The sequence below is a fragment of the Muscardinus avellanarius genome (assembly GCF_963383645.1).
Source record: "Muscardinus avellanarius genome assembly, chromosome: 11".
Classification (NCBI taxonomy): domain Eukaryota; kingdom Metazoa; phylum Chordata; class Mammalia; order Rodentia; family Gliridae; genus Muscardinus; species Muscardinus avellanarius.
In genome coordinates, this window is record NC_137797.1 from 61,729,504 (window position 1) to 61,742,473 (window position 12,970).

Here is a 12,970-nt window from a genome sequence, read left to right on the forward strand (position 1 = left end):
CCTTTCTGGCCTCCTTCCCCCTTCCACTGTTCCCCCAACCCCCTCCATCACTCCATTAGAATTTATAATCCTTTTCTGGGGTTCCTTTTGTTAACCAATTTCTCTCCAGCTTATTTTTTATTTTGAAACAGGGTCTTGCTAGGTTGCAGAGAGTCTTGCTAAATTGCTGAGGCTGTTCTAGAACCTGTAATCCTCCTGCCTCAGCCTCCCAAGTACTGGGATTACAAGTGTGTGCCTCCATGCCTAGCCTCATTTCTTTTAACTTGTAGAACAGTTTCTAGCAGTGATTTCAACAAAGTACCATTGCAAATAAGCAATTTGCATTTCCATAGAATTTTTAAAAATTGCATTGCATCTTTTCCCTCCTCTTGCTTTCCTTCTTTCTTTCTTATCTCTAGGTTTGAAAGAAATCTGACCACCCCTCATCTCTATTTTTTCAACAGGCTAAGTTGTTTCTTGATAAATTTAAGTTTTAAAAAAAATGTGTTACCAGCTGTGTTTCACCCCAATATACCCAAACTACCTCACTGCCACAGTTCAGGGGTGCCAGTCATGAAGTCTCACCATGACTGCCAACACCCCTGAAATATCAATACAGTAAACTAGCAGGCATCAAAGGGATTCCTAAATCACACGAAAGACAGCTTTATTGCCCATAAAGTAGAAAAGCCACACAGAAGAGAAGCTGCCCTGGCTTTACTGTTTATTGGCCAGGTGGAACTGATTAAGAATGTGAGAATCTGTGGTACCAATAATCATGGGCTTCTTGTGTTCAACACAAGAAAGGGTTTCACATAACTCAGCAATAGCAGGGCGTCGGTACTGGAGAAATGCAATCTCGCACCTCTTTTTACTCAAAACCAGGCTAGACAGTCTGGCTCAGAGAAAATAATATTAAAGGAGGAGTTCAGAAGACAGAAAAACTGTTCTCTGAAACCTCAAATAAAGCACAGCAGAATACAATTCCTTGGCAAAGGAATGTAAAGATTACCCAAAGTGAATTCAGCAAAGGCTGTATTAAAATGGATGCATAGCTCATAACCAGGTCCGGTTTCATTTGAAGTCCTCTTTATAAAGGAGGCCAAAAATTGCATTCCCTGCAGGAGATGCCTCATGTCTATAGACTGCTTTACCAGATGCTGGAGTGGGAAATGACACTACTGAGGAACAGCACCCTGAAGAAGCTAGATCAGGGAAGATGCATTTTTATCTTTCAGTCCTCCCACCAAGGAAAATAGCCCTGTTTAATAAAAATCCTAAGGTAGAAGAATCCAGAAAGATATAATAGATGCACATTGCTCATAGTATGAATAGTCTCTGCTTCAAAAGATATTGACACAGCATTGCTTTGACCGTGTTCCTAGTAGATTTTATAGTTTTATATTAAAATGATACAAACTAATATTTCTATAGGCATCCACTGTAGAATCTGTGTGAAGGTTATGGCAAAAATCTACATATTATTATATTTGGTGGTGGTGGTGGTGGAAGTGGTGGGAATTGCACCCAGGGGCATTCTACCGTCTATCTACATTCCTATCTCTTTTTTAAAAAAATATTTGGTTTGAAACAGTGTCTTACTAGGTTTCTGAGAACCTAAGTTTCTGAGGCTAGTCTCAAATTTGCAACCCTCCTGTCTCAGTCTCCTGAGTACTGAAATTACAGGCCTGTGTCACCACATTCGGCTTCTACATATTATCTTTTTCATACAAAAATAAATAATAAGGACCAAAGACCAAAAGTTACAAATAGATTTCCAGAGAATTTGTTTTCATTAAATAATGAGAAAATGTATATATGATTAAAAATATAACAAGTATTAAGGCTTATGCCAAAGTTTGCTTTTAATGAAATCATTCAGCTTACATCAGATAAAAACTCTTACCAAGAAAATTTTCACAAAGTTTTAAAAACTCTTTAATTTCCAACGTTAATTATTAAAAACTTCAGAGCTTATTTCATTAATTATAAATGATTATCAAACAGAGTGATCTTTGCCCTAAAATATAAAATATAAGTTAGTTAAAAATAAAAGTAACAATTTACTGAAAGAAATAAAACTTCAAAGAGAAATGTGAGCACATCATATGTATAGGGAATTGGGCACACATTCATAAATCACGTATCAGCTATCAATAAAATAATATGGAAACACAGCAAGTAAAATTAGAATTTATGATTTAATTATATTATTCTATGGAATAAAGCATGCCAAGAGAACAAACAGAAAACCAACTCTATGATTGTGCATGAGAAACCGTCCTCTCACAGTGTGGCTGTGATTACTGAGAGCACAATTCTTTGTGATTTTGCATATCAAAGATCATCAAAAGCTACCAGGCAAAGCAAGAACCTTTTAGGCACTTCATTTACCATCAATAATGGGTCCTAAGTCTGCAAAATACCTAAATTTGGTTCCACTTGAAGACTAGAAGTAACTCGTTTCGCTCAGTGAGCTCTTTCTACTTGAAGGATGAGGGCATTCCTGGGATGAAGTGGCCTTCTGCTCCCTTTGCATTATTTTTTCCTGTCCTTGTATACATGATTAGGCATGAAGCCACTGGACAGCTGTGTGGTCACACATATGCTGTGGTCCGCAGGAAATACATTGCTCATCCACGACAGAGCAGCAAATCTGCAGTTGAAAAATGGTATCTAACCAGGTTCAGAGACAACATAATGAAGAATCATAGGTATGCTTACCTTTGAAAATGCAGCTGGGTTAGGGATAACCAGTGAAGATCTAGCTCTCTAATAGAGTTGGGAGTGTAGCTCAGTGGTAGAGTGTATGTTTAGCAGGCTCTGGGTTCAATCCCTAACTCAAAAGAGGAGAAAAATTCTCTCTGAGATATGTTCCAATTTGCAAGTGTCTTAGTAAACCCGAAGTTTCATTTTTAAAGTTTTATTGATTTTAAAAAGGAAAATGTCAGTAACTGGCAAATAAGTTGTAAACCTACTCAGAATAAGGCGCCATGAGCCAAAACAACAGAACAGTAGGCAAAGTTCCCTATGGGAGAACAGAGTTATGTTTGCTGAGTCAAAGTCTAAAAGGATCACAAGTGAAAACACGGACAAGTACAAAAGAAACATCGAGAAGCCTTTGCCCAGGGAGAAAAGCCTCTCCATCCTACCTGCCTAGTGATGACCCAGTGTCTCCCTGTGGATCTAGGTTTAGTGAGGGCCTGACAACTGTATTACTTTCAACACCCCCCCCATTTGGAATGACACGTACGTGCCAAGCCTGAAATGCCTCACCAAGCACCTTGGTGTGTTTTCACACTGACTGAAGGATCTAAGCTTCTGGAAGACCCCCAACAAATTACTAGGGACAGTCCTTTCTTCATTTTCTGTGACCTCATTCTTAACTCAATTTATTGACTACTGGGTGATCTTGCAAAATTTAAATTTAATCATGTTCTGCTATTTGAAATTTTCCAAAGTCAAAACAAAACAAAAACAAGAAACTTTCGTTTTTCTATCCAAAACATTTCATATTTGCCCCGGTAGATTGCCTTAGGTTTTCTGGATATAACCTTATGCTTCCTAAATATAATATCAATAACAATTTTTTTTAGTACCATTGCTATTTGTGTTGTTGTTGTTGTTGCTGTTGTTGTTGTTGTTGTTATATTTATCATTGCCCACTTTCCTCTGGTAAACTATCAGCCCTATGAAAGTATTGCAAATTATTACTCCAGTACAACGTCTGGCAGATGGTAGACGCTCCAAAACAGTTGCTGAATGAATGAATGAAATGTATTTTTCTGTATGACTATTGTTTGTTTCTGGCTTACAGAAGTTATATTTCAGAAGAGAGATATTTGCCCTAGAAGATGAAAGAGCAATACTTTAGAGGCTATTTTTCACACACACATTTAATTCATAATATAAATGACAGGCTATATATAAACATCCACATACCAGCCTTTTTCTGATTCAGGACCACGAGGGCATTTGCCATTTGTACATGCATGGGAAACCAGAGCTTTCCCCTTCTTGCCATTGTGGTCTTGTGAACTTGGCACAGTACCATAACCTTGATGAGGTACTACTTAAGCAAATGAAGCTGCTGAGATTTCCACAAATTACCCCTGGTGGGTAGAAGTTCACGTCAGTAAAGTCTTTATAGCAGTAAGAAATTTAAAAAGCATTAGAACAGCATAAAATACACCCTTGCTTGAATCATTCTTTGTAATGGTTGAAAGGTGCCAAACACCAAGTTGGGGCAGATGCAAATTATTATTGGCATTTGGTCAACTTTAGAATTCAGCTCTCCTCTTCCTTACTACAACTTCAAACCAAATTTATTTTTCTTTATATTCTCCCTTTGCACTCTCCTCCCAAATCCCATTTTTTGTAGGACAAATCAATTTCCATATGGTGCAAGCAGCCAGGGCAGGAAGACCTAGGGCTTCCCTCAGAGCTTGGTGTTCTCCTGATTGCTACAAACTACCCCGGTGAATTGCACTTCCTTGACCTTTCACTTGGTCTTCCTGGTCTCTGAAATGGAATCGCTTGCAGATGAAGCAAGGCTGAAAAATTGCAAACATTTGGGTGCTGAGCAGCTGAGGCTCCCTCCAAAAAAGTTCTGTGCATTACATTTTCTTGTCAACCATTTGATTTCTAGCCTTTGATATGGCTCAGAAGACACAAGAGAAAGATGGGGAACCTTAGGGTTAAAAAATGATTTTTTTTCTTAAGAAAAGGAAAGGCTGCTATTACATCAAAATATTTTAGTTTTGAAAGTTAATTCCCTTGCACCTATGTGTATAGATATTAAAGTTCAGACCTTAAGAAATCCCTATTATTTTTTTGAAAAAGGACTCTCAAGACTTCACTTAAACACGCATGTAAAAGGTACCTAATTTGTGAAAATCATTACTCTGACTACTGTAGGAAGAAAGCAAAATAAATAATACACAGTTAATGCTTTTTTGAAGATTAGAGGGGGATAAATAAACAGCAAAATAAAATGTACTCTACTGAAAAAGTTCAGCTTTTATACAGCACTGGCAAGTACAAGTACACACACACACACACACACACACACACACACACACATACACACACAGAGGTACGTGCATTGGTACATGTATAAAACTGTCCGTAAGATCCTACAGTACACAAATGATTATTAAACAAGGAGGGTAAGATATTTGTCAAAGGTCACACAACAGGTAAGCTAGCAACTGGCAGGGCGAGACTTTGAAGTTCAATCTCAATGCAAAACAGAAATAAGTTACTGTCAGTATAAAAATGAGATTGTAATTGATGTTTGTGATAACTCAAAACACACACACACAATCTTGTCATTCACAAGTTTACTCTCATTTACTGAGCTAATCATAAACAGCGGGGAGGTTATTCTCACTTCAGGCATTTTTGTTTAACATAAACTGACACCCCTCCCCAGAATTCTGTAGGTACATTCTCTTTACCGTAATTAGGATTCTTTACCACATTAAGGGTCTTGCTAGTCTATAAAGTTTTATCGGCATACATATGTTCTTTCATATACTGAAATCTTAAATATTCCAGTGAACATAATGTTACTCATCTCTCTTACAGGTACCTCGGCAACTCCAAAAATTCAACAACCTCGATTTTTTTTTTTTTGGCCTTTTAAATTAGCCCAGAAAACAAACAAGAGAAATCATAACACTTCCTACAATCAAATACAAGGCTGCGCTAACAGAAAGGCAAGGGAAGGGATTGAAGCAGTTATCTAGAGGTGCCCAACTATGGCGTGAGCTGAAAGTCTGGGCTGAAAGTCTGGGCCGACTTCATCAAAGAGACCAGGTTCAAACCTATACCAGCACCACTGCACACAGTGCAGGAGCCCAAGCCCTCAAGTTCACAGAGGTTTACAGTGGAGGAACCTCTGTGTGGTTACTTGGCCAATCATCAGCAATTATCCCAATGGAACAACTATCTGTACTACTATTTCCAAGTAATTACAACCAAATGATTGCCTTAATAACAGAGAAAAAAGCCAGGACATTTAAGTAGACCGAGAATTACCTTCTAAGACCAGATATCATGGTTGCTTGAATTGCTGAAAACTATAAAGGTCTGAATATTGATTTTCCCCAGAGAAGCCTGCAAAGGTATAAATCATACATAAACACATATACTTATATTTTTCAATGACTTAGAAATCTAGGACTCACAATATACACTCCTAAAGTATCCATTTAGCCAGAAAGAACCACAAAATCAAGGGGTTTTACATATGTGCATGTGCTTTTTTCAGGTGTCTTTGTTTATATTGTGTAATCTATTTTAATTGATTTTCTTGTAAAAAGTCTTCCTTAAAAGTCCAAAAGATACTACTGTATATGTTTTTGTAGGTTTCTAATATACTTGACTTTATTTTTATAATAGTGAGAAGAAGAAAGACAATGTTTTCAAAATAAAATTGCCCCATAACACTTCTTTTTTAAGTTGGAGTGCCACGTTTATCACATATCAAATTTTTATTTACCCATGATTCATTTATGATTAATTGATCTATTTGTCTCACCCTATGCTATTTTAATGACTATTAGCTCTGTTTATGTTTTTTATAGAGTAGACATGAACTTTATTTTCTCTCCTCTTAAAAAGAAAATGCCCAAAGAGATATCTTGGACATCTTCTTTTCTATATCAAGTTCAGCTTGTCGATTAACATAAAAATAATTTTGCAATTGTAATATATATAGAATTGAATGTAGAGATTGATGATAAAAATTTACAACTTTCGCGATTAAATCTTCAAATCTAAAACCATTATATGTTTCTACCTTTATTTCAATCTACTTTTCTAGGCCTTCAGAAGGTGTACTTTGTTAGTTGGTTTACTTTTTTCACTTATTTTTCATTATGGACATCCAGTAATGCTATTAATATCTACTAGGCTAGCTCCTGCTACTGCCTCATTATTACTTTTTCCAAATATATTTTCTAAATAATATTTGGCAAAATTTTATTTCATTCTAAAATGAAAACCATATAGTTTGTACAAGATCTTGGGCTCAATGCCTAACATCAGTAAACTAATTAATAACTAATTGACTAATTAAAGTTAAAACCATATTTTGTCTTAGCACTATGCAAAGGCTCACATTTTTTTCAAGCAGAGGTGGCAGAGGGGGACTTAGGGGAGTACTCTTCCAGCCAAAGCAAAAGCTTGTGCAGAAATAGCGAAATAGGAAACTGTATAGTATGCTAGATGATCCAACTCTGCGTGTGTTAGGACCACAGGCTTGGGAGTGGCAGGTAATGAATGTCAGGGGGTCAGAGTAGAGATAAAAGAGTGGGTCAGCTCATGGGAGGCCACGTGATTGGACCATACTGTATTCACTTAACTCTTTGATGGCACAAATGTAAACCTAGAATTCCCACCATCATAAAGCCCTGTACTTCTGATGTGATTTCAAATACAGAGACTCGTCACATCGATGTAGGACACATTCATTGGCTTATTGTTAGTATCCTGGGTTAAGAAATCCATCCTAGACAGGATATGTAAAATCTCTGAAAATGGAGAATGAATTCAGTTGGGTAGACAGACTTCTTTAGTTGTGGGACTAAGAGAAATAAATGTCTGGTGGGGTCACAAATAAATATTTGTACAGCAAAAGTCAATGGATTGTTTTTAAAGAAGAGTGGCAGTGGGGTGTGATGATACACACCTGTAGTCTCAGTACTTGGGAGGCTAAGACAGGAGAATCACAGGTTCCAGAACAGCCTCAGCAATGTAATGAGACTTTCAGTAAACCAATGAGATCCAAACAAAAAATAGAATTGGGGGTGTAGCTCAGAGGTAGAATGTCCCTGGGTCCCATCCCTAGGATCACACACACAAAAAAGGGAGTGGGGTTCAGAAAAGAAAAGAAACAAGAAATACAGAAGACAGGGTGGGGCAGGGCTACTAAGAACAGCGGGGTTGTGAAGTGCCAAGTGTGTCCTGGCCTTTGCCCTTTCCTACTTCCCTCACCCCTCCTGAGAGTGATAACTCCCTCCTTGCCCAGCCTCCCTCTTCCATCAAAAAAAAAAAAAAAAAAAAAAAAAAAACAGCTGGAGGACAGCAATTGATGTGGTAATATCAGGACTGTTGCAACAGGGGCAAAGAGAACTCAGTGTAAACTGGCCTCAATTCTCCATATGGCAAATGAGACCTTGGAGCCAAGGAGCAGGGCGAAGGTCAGTGATAAAGTTTTGTTTTAGGGTGTGTGTGTGTGTGTGTGTGTGTGTTGCTGAGGATTGAACCCAGGGGTCTTCTACTTCCAAGCTATACCCCGAGCCCTATTTTATGTTTTACTTGGAAACAGAAGTTTGCTCAGTTGCTGAGAGCCTTGATAAACTGCTGAAGCTGGCTTTGAACCTGCAACCCTCTTGTCTCAGCCTCCCAATTACTGGGATTACAGGTACGAGCCACCACACTCAGCTCTAAAAAAATTTCTGACAATACCAACATACCAGAATTCTTGCTAGAAACAGGCCAGGAAAAGCAGAGATCACCTGGAGAGGGTGGAGGATGAAGATCCTGATTTGATATCAAGGATGATCAGATATGTAGATTGGGGCAATCCTGGCTGAACTATGCTATCAGGGGTCTTCCTAAAACTGAATTTTACAAGAAAGTGTACAGATGAGCCCCAGATAAGGTTCAGGAGTTGAACTAAAGTCTGGTTAAACAAAACAAAAACAAACAAACAAAAATTGGTATCATGCTGTCCCAAGAAATTATGTCTCTGTTCTTGTCCCCATAAAGAAGAGGACTGTGAGCATGGACTGTGCTCTCTGATACTCAGCAGCAAGCAGTGATGGCTCTGAAGAAGAGTTCCAAGGATCCGAGGAGTGGCTCATTTCACTTTCTACTGCTGCTGCCTGAGGTTTCTCACAACCCATCTCAGATCAATGCTGGCTTTCAAAATCCCAGAAGACAATCCTGGCCAGGGAGGAGGTTAGCATTTTTATAATCAAATAATCAAACTAATCCACTAAGCAGGGGGGCCCAGTAGAAACTTTGAAGGAGAAATATTAAAGAGGGAAGGAGGGAGGGAGGGAGAGAGGGAAGGAGAGAGAGAGAGAGAGAGAGAGAGAGAGAGAGAGAGAGAGAGAGAGAGAGAGAGAAGTTGGTTGTTAAAAAGCTGAAATCTAAGACAGTGTCTTGCTTAATTCAGAACATCTGGTTACCTTATCCTAATGCAGTCAGTACAGAAAAGTCTAAAACGCAACAGACGGCTGGCCAAGTTAACTGCACCATATGAAGCTTAACCCTGGAATTTCCTGTATTTGTATTTCAATTATAATTCATTTTCTGGTTTTATTCTCATTCTTCATGAAAAGAGATGAAGGTGGGGGTTGGATACGTGAGAAGAGAGGGAGGGAGGAAGGAAGGGGGAGAGTAAGGGAAAGAGGGGAGACAGGAAAAGTGTTCCAAAGACCATAGCTGCTCTTGCCACCGGGGAGACGGTAACATTGTGAGATAGTGGATAGTTTCCTTTGTTCCACTAGAGAAGCCATTTGTATGTATATATCATGTAATATCATATTCTAAATCTTAAATATGTACAATCTAATTTATATATAAAGTATTTGCAAAACTAACATTTAAATGATAGTTCCCACCTAGAAATTAGGGGTGGGGGGAGTCCTTAGGCTCAGGAAGATGTACTTCAAACAGACTTTTTTTTTTTTTTGCAGACTGTGGATGGAACCCAATGGCATTCTACCTCTGAGCTACACTCCCAGCCCTATTTTATTCTTTATTTTGAAACAAGGTCTCATTAAGTTGCAGAGGGCCTAAGTAGCTGAGAATCAGGAACCTGTGATGCTTCTGTCTCAGCCTCTTAAGTGCTGAGATTGCTAGTGTTCGTCACCATGCCTTGCTTCAAATAAACTTTTAAGGAACACCATCATTCAAAAGAGGTTTAAGCCTATATGTATTTTGATTGTGGAAACATCATAAAACACATAAATAAATACTTTCATAACCAAGTCACAGATCATTAAGTTTATCATCAGAGTCTTTCTTGTCAAATGCCTGAATAGTAGTTTTAGCTGCTTTGTAGCCATGCACATGGAAATAAAACTCAATTAAAGCCCAAAAATAGAAAGGGAGATTCTATGCTACAATATTCCAACAAAACAAACAGACAGACAGAAAAATGCATCCAGATTATAGTCTATAGGAATAAATTCCTAGATCTCACATTTCTTTTCATCAGTTATAAGAAACCAAGCTAAGATCTCCGGAGATGGCTTCATTCAGAACTTGAGCAACAGGACACAAACTCTTCACTTGTGGTTTCTTTTGCTTTATTTTGCTGAAGAGTCCATCAGCACTCTCTAATATTGTACAGGATAATCCCTTCCATATATAATTTTAACTGGAGATAACAACATCTATAAGGATCCAATTTTTAAAACAGTGGCCAAAAAATCCTTATTTAAGAAAAAAAAAAAAAAACTTACAGCCAGGCATGGTGGCACACGCTTATAATCCCAGCATTCAGGAGGCTGAGACAGGAGGATCACAATTCGTGGACAGCCTCAGTTACTTAGTGAGGCCCTCTATAACTTAGTGAGACCCTGTTTCAAAATAAAGAATAAAAATTAGGGCAGGGGGTATAGCTCATTAGTCGAATCCCTGTGTTCCATCCCAGACCCAGACCTGCAAAAAAAAAAAAATCTTAAAACTTGATCTTAGTCTACTTTTCTACAGAAAATTATTCTTAACAATATGAGAACAACATAAGGTGGTGCATATAAAGCATACATAATCATATGCCTGATTAAACCTGAAAAACAGGCATTTTCCTGTCTCTATGACTCTGTGGTCCCGAATTTGTTACCTGGTCTTTGCCTTTCCTCATTCACACAATGGGTATAATTAGTGGTGAACTGGAGCTGGCTGGTATTGGCTTCTGATAGCTGACTGTGCACATTTTGTTCCACTTCCAAATGCAGTAGCCTTGGTAGTTGAAATTAGCTGTGGTGGGAATCTCTACACCATGATCAGGAGCAAACACTACAAATATCAAAGCTTATCCCTTATAAACATTTACCATGCAACTAAATATAAAGTGTGATATGCACATTCACAGCGTGGGAGAGCATGTGATCCTGCTATTCTATGTTGATTAGAACTATTCTGGCTTTGAAAGTAATTGTCAAGCCATCCACGTACGCATTTGAACATGGTTTATTATAAACCACTAGAACCATTAAAACCATTATAGAAAATCATTAATGAAGAACTTCATTACCCATTATTTTTTAAGAACAATTAACTTACTAATAGGATTGATTCTGGACTAGAATTTAATGTGAAGTGATATGTGTGCTTCTTCATGACATATTTGGCCCAGCACAAAGCTCCATTTACCTCTGCATAATGAAAGATTTACTGAAGGTATCAGTAATGACCTTCAAAAGGTATCTCACTTGTGCCTTCAAGGACTAGTTGAACCTGATAAAAGTTATAGAAAAGAAGAACAAAGAAGATGTAGAATGAGATTTTGGAGTTTGATTGGCTAACATGCTTCTCTGTCTTTGGTCAGCAAAGATAACAGGATGTACTAGACCTCACCAAATAGATACTTCCTCTGCTGGAGCTAAATGATGAATACTTTTTTAATGATCAGGGCATATCTGTCATCAGGGCCTTTCAGATAAAATTGTGCAGTTGGAAAACCACAAATCATGAGCTTGAGTCTGTTTCTATTAAGAAATTCTTTCCCAGACATTATGTCACTTTGTTTTTCTTTAAAGGCTGTTTATGAACAGGTCTGCAACTATAGAAAATGTGTTGATTACACTTATCGCAATGAAACGGTTTTCCAAACACTTTATAGCTTTCATGCCAATAATATGTCTTGGAACATCTTGGGCAGATAGTTTGGTCATCATAGCATATACAAATCTATCCATGACTTCATATTCCATTACAAATATTAGCAGATCCCATAATTAAATTATTTTCTTTCTTGGGATTGAAGCAGACATTTTATCCAGATAGGGAATGCCACAGAAAGTGTTAACTTACAATAAATGATTAAACATTGTGAACTGTTTGCAATTTGCTTTTTAAAACAGCAAAAATGATAGTTAAGAACCTTCTGAATTATCAAAGGAATATCAGAATAATATGCTTATGAACACTATATTAGCACTATAGAATCAATAGTCTTATAGACAAGAAATATAAAGTTCAAAAAGTTCAAGGAACTGTAGAATTTAAAAGCTGGAGTCTTAGAAATCACTTGTTTTTTCTTTTTTTCTAATTTATTTATTTATTTATTTATTTTGGTACTGGAGATGGAACCCAAGGGCTTTCTACCTCTGGGTTACACTCCCAGACCTATTTTATATTTTATTTGGAAACAGGGTCTCACTAAGTTGCTGAGAGCCTCACTAAGTAGCTGAGGCTGGCTTCGAACCTGTGTGATCCTCCTGTCTCAGCCTCCCAAGCACTGGGATCACAAGCGTGCATCACTATGCCCGGCTCTAGAAATCACTTCTGATTTTCTCACTGATAGAGAAGCAACATAGTGAGATTAGGGTCAGACACCTGGTAAGTAGCTAAAGTCTTGGGAATAAACCAGACATCCTGACTTTGAAAAGCATTTTATGGCAGCATGATCTTTCCTGGCTATGCAATCAGTATTCCAACATAGCACTTACAGTAATACAATTGTGCCTCCATGTCTCCAGAGGATCCTCAGAGCATTTCAAATGAACTGGTTTGTTTGTTTAGTGTCAGTCTTTTAAAATTCACATGTTATAATAAAGCACTTTTACAATTCACATGCCGAAATATAGAATTAACTCCTATAGCTTAACTATGTTACATCAGATGTTGCCAGGGATAGGCATTATATTTTGGAGAAATGTGATTCATAGAGAAATTAAAAGCAAGAAAAGATTACTTAACATATCCAAACCACAGCTATCAAGTCAGGTCATTGCTTTCTTTCAAA